This window comes from Protopterus annectens, chromosome 1.part1 (assembly GCF_019279795.1).
Source record: "Protopterus annectens isolate FY-2018-M chromosome 1.part1, PAN1.0, whole genome shotgun sequence".
NCBI lineage: Eukaryota > Metazoa > Chordata > Ceratodontiformes > Protopteridae > Protopterus > Protopterus annectens.
Window position 1 is genome coordinate 1170358364 of NC_056726.1, and position 14248 is coordinate 1170372611.

The following is a 14248-nucleotide window of genomic DNA, read 5'->3' on the forward strand; positions in this document are numbered from 1 at the left end:
TTTGTAAAGAATTATATGCCATTCATATATCAAACTGATTTGTACAGATGTTGTGCTGAAAAATGTATTTATAAAGCTGCTTGTGTTAAAAATGTACCAACAGTGTGTCCTACTGGACAGCAAAGAAGTATACATGTATGTCATACTGTACTACTGTAACTGAATAAATGTATATATTGTAACAGGGGATACTGGAAGACAAGAGGTTAAGCTCAGCCCCAGCTAACATTTAGAAAAATATCCTGAAATTAAATTACTTAATTTAGGCCATAAAGATTGTATTTTGCAGGTCTCAATGCAGCCAGATACAAAAGGTCTGTACTAGGAAGCCTTCTGTATTGCCCTTGGTGGTGAATTAATTACTACTCTGGAAGGGTGGAAGTTTGAAATTGTTTTATGACTTCCAGAAGATGCAACAGATCTTATCAAAGGTCTAGGTGTGTAAGGTAACACATATGTGCTAAATCTTGGCAGCTTCTAATAAAGGGGATAGTGTGGGAACCAAAATCAGGTGACCGGATGTACTGTACTCCAGCACAAAAATTATGTTTTAATACTAGATGAGACTGAATCTCAGAGCAATCTGTTTTTGAAACCTGACAAAGATTGATCTCCCACCCACTTCATCTTGCCTTGCCTTTCCTAACCAGGAAATAGTAATTCTTTAGATCAGCCAGAAAAATATAGTGTGATTAGTTAAGTACTGTTTTTCTGTATCTATCTCCTTTATTTTTAATATTTCCTGTGATTGAAACTCTGGTGTTTACTGTAAATAGATATTCAGTATTTTCATGTTCTTTCATTATTTATTATTAAATATATTTAAACTTTATTTAAACTTTTCATTGTGCCTGGTCCATTAGAAAATATTTTAACCTTTGAGAGTACTTATATTTATTTATAATATATATATATATATATCTATATATATATATATATATATATATATATATATATATATATATATATATATATATATATATATATATATATATATATATATATATATATATAATATTTATTTGATATATTTGGTGACATTGTGGCCACTCCTGAAAGCCTTACTGCATTGGTCAAACACTACCATTTGTATTAGTATTAATTTCACTCAGTATAATTGGGTACCCTTGCAACAGCCTTAGAGTAGCTGGTTGTAACTACCCTATAGTTTGGGAAAAGGGTAGAAGAGCGCGTAAATTTGTGACAGTCTTTCTGAGGTGTGTGTGTGTGTGTGTGTGTGTGTGTGTGTGTGTGTGTGTGTGTGTGTGTGTGTGTGTGTGTGTGTGTGTGTGTGTCAGCTGCTTGGAGCAGGGACACAGAGCACTGATTCACAGAGAGAGTGGTGGGGGACTTGCTTGGACACTTGGCTGAGGACTCATCTCTACAGCTGTGCCAGTGGAGAGTCTTATTGAAGGCCTGGAGAGAGAGAGAGAAACCCAGACCCAGGACTGAGTTTGCTGCTTGTGTGCTCATAAGGGAATTTATGCTTGATGCAGACAGCTGCATCTGGAAATACTGTGTGTATCTATTTTGTTCTAAGTGAATGTCCATCACCAGTATTAGTGGTGAATATTCTGTCTCCTTGATTACTGGCCCAGAGGGGGAATGTCACAGGGTGGTTTATTAGAAGTGAGTTAAGGTGTTTGAAGAGCAGATGATAGTAGAGTCATCTGCATATTGAATCAAGGTGCCTTCACAAGAAGACGAATGTAGGCTATTGACAAAAATATTAAATAGTAAGGCAACAAGGATGGATGGAGGACTCCTGTGGAAGTGAGATGGTATACAGAGATGGATCTTTGCCAATTTACAGCTTATTGCCTTTTTAGCAAGGTATCTAGAGGATCACTGAATATATGAAGATGATAAACTCAGGGTAGAAAGTTGATTGAGGAGTTTGCTGTGATAAACCATGTCAAAGGCATTTGATAAATCTGGAAATACTGCAGCTACAAGTTTATTACAGTTGCACGCTTTCTTGACAGTGTCTGTAAATGACAGTAGTGCAGTGGAGGTGCTGTGGTCTGGCCAAAATCCATGTTGCTTATTGGGAATTAGCTTATTTTGTAAGAGATAGTAGAGAAATTGTTGATGTAAACATCTTTCAAAGATTTTAGAGAAGGGAGACAGGATGGCTATAGGATGGAAATGTGTAATACCTGTGCAATTACCTCCTTTATGTAAGTGGGTAATATGCACCATTTTCCACAAGTTCGGAACACAAGATTCTGTTATTGATCTATAATAAGACTGCTGATTAAATACGCTATTGCATCTGCAGGTAGATTTAAGTATTCCTGGGGAAGGTTGTCAGCTGATGAGGAGCAATGTTTTAGTTTATGTAAACACTTTTTTATGAGAGATATAGAAACTGGTTAAAAGGTAAAGTAAGTGGAGTTGTCTATATGTGTATTGGAGAGGTTGCAGTTAGGAGAGTTTTGTGAAGGAAATGTGCTAGGGTCTAAGATAGGGGAAGTTAGCTGTGTGGAAGGAGGGTGTTAGGTGAGCTTACCGTTAAGATGGCTATATTCTATCAAGTATGTATTGAAATAGTTAGCTGTTTGAAGAAGCAGAATGTCTGGGTATGGACTGGGATCCATTTTTGTACCTGGCTTGATGAGACAGGATATGGAGGACCAGAATATTTTAGGATTGTTTTTATGTCTCTCTTGTATGTGAGTATAAGACTTTTATCTCTTTTAACTTGTTTCTTGATTTGGTTTTGTAGCTGTATGAATAGTTGTCATTTTTTATTCTTTTGCCAGTTAATACATGTTTTGTTTCTGTCTTTCATAAGGAGTATGTATTGCTGGTGTGCCATTGTGATATGGCTGTTTTTAATTATTTTTGCATACTATAGGGAAAAGGTGTTAAGAATACTTAGAAATGCTGTACTGAAGTATTCAACTGCTTCATTTAAGGTGATTCTTTTAGATAAGACAAGTTAACTGCTTTCAAAGCTTCAGTGAAAGACTCCTTGGAGAAAATATAGAAACTGTAGATAGTTTTGAGCTTATGTTCCTTTGCTAGTTGTGTAATATTCCTGTTAGTATAAGCTGGCAGGTGGTCACTTAGTGTATCAGGGAGGGTACCTGAGGAGGTAAGATTAGATGGGTTGGTAACAAGAATCCAGTCTAGGATAGATTGTTCAGAGTTATTTTTGCCATGTCTTGGTATATTAATAAACTCTGTGCATCCAAGAGGTCTATGCTGTTGATTGCTGAATTTGTGGATAAATGCTCCCAGCCAATGTTTACATCACCCAGGAGGATAATTTCATTTGTGATTGCATCTGATATTTAGGATAGTATTCTTTCAAATACTGGAATGTTCTGTCCTGTGAGGCTATATAGCACAGCAATGCATATGCTCTTGGGCATATTACATTTTAGGAATGAGATTAGGATTTTTGCTTTTTCAAATTTTGGGATTGTGCCTTTATAGGGAGTTACTGTTAGCATATTTATTAATATTATAGCTATTCCCCCTGTCTTTTTATGTGTTCAAATGAGCCTAATAATATTATAACAAGGGGGTAGTATTCCAACATCTTTTATTTCAAGCTTTAGCCATGCCTCTGTTGTAACTAGGATGTCTGGATTGAGTTGGATCATTCAGGCATGGAAATCTGAGATTTTGTTGCATATGATTCTTATGTTTAGAGTGACTATTTTTAAACATTTAGATGTATTCTTTGGTTTGGGGTTTGACTGGGACCTGGGTTGGAGTGGATGTCACCACAATAATGCATGGTGGTGAAAGATGGTTTGTTTATTATGGGATTTGTAGCAGAAATGGGTAGAAGTATTAGCTTAACATTGGGGCTGACTTTTTAGTATTTGGGGTTACAACAGTGGAATGACGTTATGGGAAATAAGCTTGAAAAGATTTTTGAGTAGCTAGTGGGAATTTGGTTGATAGCTGAGGATGAAATAATGGTTGAGATGTGCTTATTTATTATTACTATTAGTGGAGATGTTAGGAATGAGAGGAGGAGGAAGAATAAGGTGATGCTGGAGGGAAACAACATGGTTAGTGATATAAAAATCTTGCAGCATGGTGAGGTGAGATAATGAGCAGTGATAGTGTGGACAACAGGTAGGTTTTGATGGAGAGGGAGTAAAGTGAGATTTGAGAAGAAATTTAGAAAGGAAGTGGATGGAGATGGTATAAAGAGAACAGTCAGTGATTGGATAATGCAGTTAGGTACAGGATAGCAGGATGAGTAGAGGAGGCAGAATATGTGAGGTATAAGTGTAGATGTAATGGTGGTGGGTGGGAACTGGGGGAAGGGTAGGAAAGTGGAGTGAAGCCTGAGCATAGCAGGTCAGCCCACAGTGGAGTAAGTACCAAGAAAAATAATTTACAAAACTGCAACAAGACAAGAGGTAAGACAAGTCCTGATAATTGCTGTTAACATACACCTAGGTTAACTGCAACAGGCAGTATTGCAGCAACTTTGGCTTGAAATGAGGCTATAGTAGCTGGAAAAACAACTGAGATGAGGGGACGGCCAATCAGGTATTTCAATGAAATGCAGTTACTACCACCCTTAGATGGTTTACCACCAAAAACAATCAGTAAGGTAGAATGTTTAAGGATACAAATGCAAGGTCATTGAACTTAAAATACTTGATGTGAGTCACAGCATTTCATTTTATTGTTGTTGTTGTGTCTTTCAGCTTTTCATTCATGCAAGTTTCCACACAGAAGACGCTCTGGCTGAGAATCGAACAGGACAACATCTTACTGTGAGGTGACAATCCTACTGCAGCACCACCTCCGCAGTTGGATGCTTATTGCCTTCCCAGGGAAATCTTACACTGCTAGTGTAAAATATGCTAAAGTGTTAATTTATCTTCATCTTCAGCAGTATAAGGCCTATGGGTGTTGGTGGGGGTGTCACTCCAGCATATTCAACACCATAGTACAAAACACACTAATGCAGAAGTGAGGGAAAATAAGTTTAGTTTGATTCTTGAAACTGCTTTACATAGATGTTAACCAAAGGTATTGCTTCATTTGTACTTTTGCAAATGGAGGTGAAATTCAGCTGTAGAAGCCCCTTTGGTAATGAAATGATTTTAACTTTTGTAACAACAATTGTCAGACATTCTATGTGCTCAGCACACTGGAAGAGACAGAGAAAGAGATTAAATAATTAGGATTGTTTTGATGGTTGAATTGGGTAGATAAAAGTAGTATTTGTCTATACTCTGCTGCACTAAGTAATGTTTGGCCAATATAAGTAGTGCACTATATTTCACAGTCGTGTATTTCTGCTTTATAAAGCAGTAGAAATGACCAACACTAAGGTAAACCTTCACTGAGACAACCAAAAGTCTAAACAGAAGCAAAAGTCCAGTGAAAGGAAACACCTGACTAATCTAAAAATTAACCTGGAGTTAATGCTATTATAAGTCTTAAACCAGTATTGAAAAAGAAACAAATGGTGATAAGAAAATAGCTAGAATGAATTATTAGATTTTTTTTATCTGTATACGTATTTTGTATTTTTATGTTATATATTGATACTCTAGGTTTTTAAGACTATACCTTTAAGAAGAAATGTGTAGTTTAATAAGATGTGTCATGTGATTTTGTACTTATTGTATTTAAATGAGGCTGAAAAATATCTTTCTTTACACACCGAATAAGCACTGAAGTCCGAAAGCTTTGTGACTCTGTGATTTGGATTTATTAAAGTCTATTTGGATTTTATTTCTATGTGGCAGCTGCTTCTTTCCACTGGACTTTTGCTTCTATTTCTGCTTTATAGCCTTTAAACAGGAAAATAAGGAAGCTAATAGGAGACATGTCTAGGTGTGCAAGTTTGTGGTTACTATAATGGAGGCTTCCACAGTTTAGAAGTTAGAAGGACAGAAAGAAAACAAAGTAGCTAACAAGAAATATGTATTGGTATGCAAGTTTGGGATTCCTGAGATGAAGAATTTTATAAGGACAGACAGAACCCCATCTTGGTCAGCTCCCACTCTTTGCTACACAACTTACAGTCTGTAAATTGAACCTATATGATTGGATGGGAGATAGTAGGCTTACCCCGGGTATCACTTCTGTGTCGCTGTTAGACAGAGGCACAGTATACTAACCTCGAAAAAGGGCATAGCAAAATTCATTTAAAATGGGTGGCGAAAGCCAAACACACTCTGGCTAGGCATATAAATGCCCTAGGGCAGATAGCCTAGTATGAACCTATGAACCTATAAATGTGACATTTAATCACTTTAGAATAAGCGGCTTGATTTTTTAAGATATATGAAAAAACTAGGGACTGACTTAACTCTTTTCATAAACAGAACTGTCTCATATTATTAACAACTGACTAGACTAGCCAGTAACTCTGCTATTCATAAAACATAAAATCTGGTACTACAATCAAAATCTTCAGTAGATGCCAGTAGAAACATGCAAATATATATGCTAGAGATTAGCAGCAGAGCAAAAGGAAAATAATGCTTAGACAGATGGCAGCACACTACAAACTTACTTCTAACTGTGCAGTTCATGAAGCCAGTAGAAATGTGCCAGTATATTTGCTATACATTAACAGGGGTGGGAGGTGGCATAATGGTTAAGGTGTTTACCTTACAAACACAAGGTGTGGGCTTTGATTCTCATATTGGGTAATTCTTTAGGCTTAAAATGGCCCACGATGACAGTTAGCCTAGTACTAATCTACGAACCTATGAATGTATAAAGACAACAGTTAGCCAGAGTTTAACAAAGTGAAGGAAGACATAACCCCCAGCTGTCACTAGACTGGGACAGTGGGTCATGATCTCATGGATTCCATTGCTGATACTCAAGAGAGAGGGCTGCAGAACCCCTGATTCAGTTATCCACCTCTGCCACAACACCATGTCCATACTGGAAGCCAATACAAACTCATTAACTCTGTTAGGATGCTACCCAAAATCTTGCTGTTAATTCTTTTAAATCACAAGCTTCTCGCTGTATTTTGGTTTTTGGAAAGTGCCCACTGATAAGTGGAGAACTTGATGCCAACAGCCATAATCATTTCACCTTCTTGCTTATTCTGCTACAGTTTAGCTATTACCTTTATACCAAACAATGTAGTGCCTTCAAACAGGGTATTGGTGAATGATGCTTTAATATTTTCAGCATTACAATATCTGAGTAAAACATGTCTCCATACAGTTATTCCTGACACAGCTGTAAAAAATGAAAAAGGTGATAGAAATGCCTATCTGATGAAGTTTGTAAGACGAAAACATAAGGGGAATTGATTTTATAATGTTTATGTGCTTTGTGTTCTTCAAGTACCTATGTTCGTGTGTGCTTTGGAATAAACTTTTTGTTGAGTGGATCAGCTGGTTTCTGGTGGCTTTAAACAGCTGTAAAAAATCTGAAAAGTAAGATGTGAAACAGTGATGTGACCAGTACTACTGTATGGTACAGAAAACTGGACAATAAAGGCAGAGAATCTGAGGACAATAGAGGTGATGGAGAAGAAGTGCCTGAGATGGGGTTCTAGGCTGCACATTGTGGGACAGATGAAGAAATAAGGACATAAGAGCAAAAGCCAAAGTAGCCCCAATTGCAGCAAAGTTCAAAGAGAACAGATTACAGTTATTAGGGTACATGTGCAGAAATGTAGAAGACAATCTGTTGAAGAAGATTTGGGACAGACAGGAAGAAAGTAAGAGGAAACAAGGGCATCCAGCAAAGAGGTGGATGGATTGTGTGAAAAAAGACCTGTGACAGTCAGGCATGAGTGTTGAAGAAGGCAGGAGAGTGGCATTGACTATAGAGAGATGCTGACAGTTAACATAGGTTCATAGGTTCATAAGTTCATACTAGGCTATCTGCCCTAGGGCATTTATAAGCCTAGCCAGAATGTGTTTGGCTTTTGCCACCCATTTTAAATTTATTTTGCTATGCCCTTTTTCGAGGTTAGTATACTGTGCCTCTGTCTAACAGGGACACAGAAGTGATACCTGGGGTAAACCTACGATCTCCCATCCACTCATCAAGATTCCTCTTGAAGAGAGTCAATGAGGGACTCTGCCTAACCTGGACTGGGATTTTATTCCAGAGTGAAGGGAGCCTCTGGGTTATGAATCTGTCCCTCTAGCATGTCCTATTTATTTCAGTGCTGAGGTTTACGTGGCTCGATGGGATTTGGATTTTCTGAGGTGCAGCATGTCCATTAATTCCGGGTTGGACATGGCTTTATACGTCAGGCTCAGATCGCCTCTGAACAGGCGGTATGCCACTGATTAGAGCTGGAGTTTCTTTAACCAGGCAGCATATGGCATCTGTTTGAGCCCTTTGATCCTCTTGGTGAGGTACTTTTGGGGTCTTTCCAGTTGTTGCAGGTGTCTGGTAAGGTACATCCCAAAATGGGCATTGTACTCAATTATGGGCCTGATGAGGGATGAGTAAAGAGGCACGATGACGTCCCCTGATCTAGATGTGAATCCCTTCATGATTAGGTGGGCTATATAAAATGTTTTTCTAACCACTTTGGCCACGTGGTTGTCAAATGAGAGATTGCTATCAACTTAGAAAAAGGGGGTTGATGATGATGAACAAGTCAAATGGCATCAGGAATACTCTGTCTAGGGATCTAAACCTCTTCTGCAACATAAACAGCAAAGTTTATAAGGACAGGTATACGTCACATGTCTACATTATGAGAATGAAAGACGAAAACAGCAAACACATGTTGAGTGACACCAAATGAGTGAAAACCGGAAATATCGAATCTGGATAAAAAACAAAACTACAAAACCAAATGTCTAGCTGTTTTATGCAGGGGGCAAGCTTCCCTGCACACCCACACACCCCCTACTTAAATATTCCAACTCCAAGATCGCACTAAATTGAAGTGAAGGGAAGAATTTCCCTATGGCGATTTCCATTTACGCGGGCAACATTTTCAGTTTTTGACCATTTGGTGTCGCCCAAATGGTGTTCACGGTTTTCGTGTTTCGATCAGATAATATAAACCCTACCTCACAGAGGAAACCACTGCTCTGGAACAGACTTCCCATCTACATACAACAAAGTTCATCCCTGTCCATATTCAACTGCAACTTGGATCTAGTGATGGGAAAAAGAACATTTTACACCAGGACTACTCCCTGTACTACTAATGGATGAAGGCAGCACTTAAATGTTTTATCCCATGCACAGATTGTCTCAGATTATCTATGGTATGATCCCAGTTATTTTCATTAGTGGTAATATATAATTATCGACCATGGGATGGGTAAGACCAATCTCTAACCAAATGGGAAAGGTTAATTCAAGCAAAACAAGGAAAACTGGCTAGGCTTAAAAAGGATCTCAAGGCCAGCTAGCCTAGTACTTACTTATGAATCTATAATTGTTTATGTCAAGCATGTTTTGGGGTTGAGATCTTACATTTCTAGGTGGGTTGTATTTATTAACCAAAGTGGCAAGTGTTGGATATTTGTTGGGTGTGTATATATGATATTATGCACAGTCTTTAATGGAGTGAGGGTTAGACTGTGTTTAGTACAAGCCTGTTGATTTATTAAAAAAACTGTAATTCCCCAAATTATTCTTCAGTAAGGTCTTATGTTACATGTCCCTTTGTCTGTCACCCCCCTCATGTAAATCCTCCACTTATAGTCTAAGCATTGCCATGAGATCACACTATAGCTTATGGGAACAACAAGAATAAATTTATAACCAGATAACATGGCTAGGCTTAAAATGACCCTTCGGGCCAGTTAACCCTAGTATTCACCTATGAACCAATGAACAAAACTCACTGGACGGATAGGTTTGTAACTCAATGTATTCCCGGCATATGCAATAAGTTATCACAACAAGTCATGTAAAGTACTACTTCATCTGCCCCTAAGTCCAGTTTAGATGACTGGATGAGTAGTCATGAATTTACACAAGGGTTATCATGTACAGCCCTGTACAATTTGGGAGATGGGCACTATTAAGTAGTCATATGGCATCCCAATAACTTTAAATTCTGTCTACTTAAAGGTGCATATGGCTAAGTTTATTAAACTGTGATGACCGACCACTGGCCCAGTAATCAAAAAGCCTCAATCCTCACCACTGGCACCAGTGAGGGATGTACATTGGGAAGATGACAAGTACACACACACAGTACTTCTAGATGCAGCATTAAGTGCAATTTCTCTTAAGAGCACACAGAGACCACAGTCAGTCCACGGCTGGTTTCTCCCTATTTCTTCAGATTCCCAATAAGACTCCCCACTGGCACAGCTGTAGAGTTAAGATCTCAGCTGAGTGGCCAAGCCAAAACCTCCAGCACCCTCTCTGTCCAACCCGTGCTTCATGTCCCTGTCCAAGTAGCTGACATACAAACTCTTTGAGCTTTGGTTTACACACACACACACACACACACACACACACACACACACACACACACACACATACACATACACATACACACACACACACACACACACACACACACATACACCTGGGAAAGGCTGGCACAGGTTTACTAGCTATGCCCTCTTCTGCCCGGAGTATAAGGCAGTTTTCACTGCCACCAGCCTTTAAGGCCCTTAACAAAGGGTGTCCAGGCTTACTGTGTAATGTTACTATTAATAAAAATGATAGTTCGACCAAGAGCATGGCTATTAGAAGTGGCCCACAGTGTTACCAAATAAATATGCAAGTATTCTCAGAACTTAAATATCTCTACACAGATCGGCCACAATGAAAGGTTTAAATATGTTTAATAATAAATAATAAAATAACAAGAAAATATTTGGTATATAATAACAGTAATATCAGAGTTCAAAATCACAGGTAAAATTCAAAACAACATTGCAGGACAGTCTCAAATAAATAAAGAAAAACATCTAAATTAAGCTTTGCTATATTCCTGACTATATCTAAGAGAATTACTATACCCTAGAAACTTACTTCATTACAACAAGGCAGATCTGATGAATGGATCTTGGAGGTGTTGCCAGGCCCAAAACAGAATACAGAATGCTTTGTCTCTCTCAGACCCCAATTTACTAAATGTTCGTGCAGGGCTAGTTTAGTCCTGCACAGAAGTGCCTGTTTAGGAGCAGGATTCCAGTGCCCCATGCATAGTAATGAAGGCACACTGGCTGAGCTCCTAGGCTTACACAGAGCATGTATGAGTGCAGGGGGCATGTCTGAAAGCAGAGCTCTCAGAATAAACATGCCCCTGCAATGTCGAACTGCTGAAGCTGTTAAGAAATAAATGAGATCACTCACAGGTGTCCTCATATCCCCACCAACAGACCCCCACATGTACAACAGCAACAGGCCATATAAATTAAAAGAAGAAACCCATCTATAACTTTTAAAACACTGATTAAAGCTAACTGTAGGTGCGCGGATGTGCCCATCGCTTAGCTACGGTTAATGTAGCTGAAATAGCAAAAGCAGAATAAAAAGCAGGATATGTGCAAAGGAAGCAGTACAGCAATATTGAAGTGGGCAGAGCATTCGCCTCATGAGCTGTCAATCCCGGTTCGAATCCCACTGCAGTACATTCCATTTCCATGTCAAATCACTGTTATGATCAATATACTTAGTTGTATAACCTAATAAATAACATGTGTGTGTGAACTGGAGTAGGAAGCAGTGTAATGAATGATAACCCCATACACTTGCCAAATCCACCACCTCCCCAAGAACCAGTAGACTATTACTGTTGAAAATAGAGCAGTAGTAAGGATAAATAAGCATGAGTAAGCAGGTGTAAGTCTGTTTGCATGACGGGAAGCAGTGCTTAAACAGAGTAAGCAATAGTGAGGCTAACCATCTGTAAGCGGATGTCACTGGAAGTTAGCTGAACTTACCATCATGCAACCCAATGACAACTGCATAAAAGTGCTTCAACCACTCTGGCCAGCAACAAACTAAACAGTCCCTGCAAGTCTTGAACCCAGGAACCTGCACACCATAGGCAATGGGATAGACCAGTAAGCCACTGCAGATGTACATTACCCTGATCTTTCCACAAACATACCATCCAGCAATACCATTCAACATTACAGGACATGTAGATAAATATGTAGATGTATGTGTGTGTGTGTGTGTGTGTCTGTGTGTCTGTGTGTGTGTATATATATATATATATATATATATATATATATATATATATATATATATATATATATATATTTATATAAAACTAAATAGATATATACCTTTCCCTCTCTGTATTACATATGTATACATATATAGACATACATATAATATAAATATCCACATATAGCTGTATACATATGCAGACATACATACACCTATATGTCGTTAAATATATATGCAATCTATCTATATATATATATATATATATATATATATATATATATATATATATATGCTTAAATATATACATATATATATATATATATATATATATATATATATATATATATATACACATACATATATGTATATATATATATATATATATATATATATATATATATATATGTGTGTGTGTGTGTGTGTGTGTGTGTGTGTGTGTGTGTGTGTGTGTGTGTGTGTGTGTGTGTGTGTGTATATATACACAAACATATATCTATGATATGAGACAGCAAATAAGAATGACATATATGACCACAGGCACTGCCCATGGGGGTGAGGGGTCTTGATCAACATACATGTTACACATACCAATACCCCTCCACAGCCAAACAGGTGAAACATACAAACACACAAACAAGTAAATTAACCACTGTTTCCAAAACCACAGACAGGATACTACCAGTGGGAGAAACATTGCGGACCTGCTAAGTCTAATCTAGAAACAAAGACAGGAATGTCCCTTGTGGGACAACCCAAAAATTATAGATTTTTGGATTCCTGGCATTACACCAATTTGTCAATGTAGGGCACATATGTACTCAACTACAAGGTTGGGAAAGCCTGATGATCCATGTGTCAAGACAACATATGTGATGGGTCCCAAGAAGTGGAGAGTGTGTAGTGGTGTGGCTAGACCTGACCTGCACCCAGAGAAAGGATGAGTGCTGTGGAGGGGGAGCGGGTGGGGGGACAATGGGTATGAAATTATGGGTTGGAGCATACTGGTGTTGGATGGAGCGGTTCTAATCGGACCGCCTCATGGATGTAAGCAATAGTGTGAATTGGACAGAGCATTCGCCTAACAAGCAGGCATTCCCACTTCGAGTCCCACTGCAGCACAATCTATTTTACATGGTAAAGCACGTTATAACCACTGTTGTTGCAGCACAACCCACTAAATAACACATATTTATGAACTAGAGTACTGCAGGGAATGCACATGTGAAGTGTCAGTGTCATACTGAATAAGCCACTACTAAGCAGGTTTAAGCACAAATAAGCAGTAGTAAGCATATGTAAGCACTAGTAAGTGTGTTTAAGTGCATCTGCATGGGGGTAAGCACTGCCTACACAGATTAAGCAATATGGAAGCTAAATGAGTAGAAGAAAGTGTGACTAGAAGTTAACAGTGCTTACCTCCATGCAAACACATGCACCCCTGCTTACGACTGCTCTAAAGTGCCTTGATCACTCTGTATCCAACAGCCCATGTTCTGCCCAGCAACAAAATAAACAGTATCTGCAAGGCTCGAACCCAGGATCCTGTAGACGATTCACAAAGTGATTCACCACTAAGCCATGGCAGATATACATAACTCTAACATTTTCACAAATATAGCATCCAGCAATACCGTTCAACATTACAGAACATGTAGCTATACATGTAGATGTATGTGTGTGTGTGTGCATGTGTGTGTGCGTGTATATATCTATAACAAAATAGATATATACCTCTCCCACTCTGTATTATATATATATATATATATATATATACACATATCTAAATATCCACATATAGATATATACATATGCAGACATCCATACATCTATAAGCCATTAGATATATATACAGCAATATATATATGTATGCATACATACATATATATATATATACATATATATATATGTGTGTGTGTGTATGTGTGTGTGTATATATATATATATATATATATATATATATATATATATATATATATATATATATACACAAATATATAAATATGATATGATACAGCACATACAAATGACATATATGACCACAGGTACCGCAAATGGGGGTGAAGGGGCTCAATCAACATACGTGTCACATGTACCGACATCCCCCCAGCCAAACAGGTGAAACATACAAACAAACACACAAACAAGTAAACAAACCACTGCTTCCCAA